Source organism: Octodon degus, unplaced genomic scaffold, assembly GCF_000260255.1.
Source record: "Octodon degus isolate 3935 unplaced genomic scaffold, OctDeg1.0 scaffold00195, whole genome shotgun sequence".
Lineage (NCBI taxonomy): Eukaryota > Metazoa > Chordata > Mammalia > Rodentia > Octodontidae > Octodon > Octodon degus.
Window position 1 is genome coordinate 1,274,846 of NW_004524771.1, and position 913 is coordinate 1,275,758.

Consider the following 913-nt stretch of genomic DNA (forward strand, 5'->3'; position numbering starts at 1 on the left):
AACATGGCTTTATTTCCTATATTTCGTCTTCATACTTTTCTGCTGGATGGTTAAGATCAAGGTAAAGCAGGACCTGTGCAACAAGAGTTGTAGCTTTTTGGTCTGAGAAGGTCAGTGAAATGCCCTCAGGATTTATCCTGAGATCCTGTACCTCAGATTGTAGAACCTTTGTCAGTGCTGCCATTCCACCTCTATTCTTTTTCTTTTCTTTTAAGGAGAGGATCTTGTTAAGTCACTAAGTTGCCCAAACTGAGCTCAAAAAAAAAATTTTTTTTTTTTTTTGGCAGAACCGGGGATTGAACTCAGGCCCTTGCATGTGCCAGGGAAGCACTTATTCTACTGAGTCATCTCCCCGGCTCTGAGCTCAAAATTGTGATCCCTCTGCCTCAGCCTCCCAGAGCTAGAATTGCAGACAGTGCTGCCATGCCTCCCCATTCCCATTCTTTCCTCTGAGGGTGAAGGTTGCTGGAGACTGAGCCTGGGGCTTCAGCATGCTAGGCACACACTCTCCCATCCAAGTACTAACCAGGTCTGATCCTGCTTAGCTTCTGAGATCAGATGAGATCAGGCGCATTCAGGGTGATATGGCCGTAGACCAGGCACACACTCTCACAGCTAGTCCAGTCCTAAGTCTCTCCCTCTCCACATCTCTGGTTGGACTGAAAGCAGCCCCAGAGGTGAGGTGAATGCATGCCTTGCGGCTGGTGGGGGAGCACTGCTCTACCCCACACATCCTGATGGGCTTGGGAGGCATGTGACCCAGGCTGGCCCAATCAGAGCAAGTGGCTGAGTATTACACATGGTTAAGAGATAAGTACTAAGGGCTGGTGAGATGGCTCAGTGGTCTAAAGCACCTACTTAGAACAAGCTTGGCAAAGCACAGGGACCACGGTTCAATCCCCCAGCACCACAT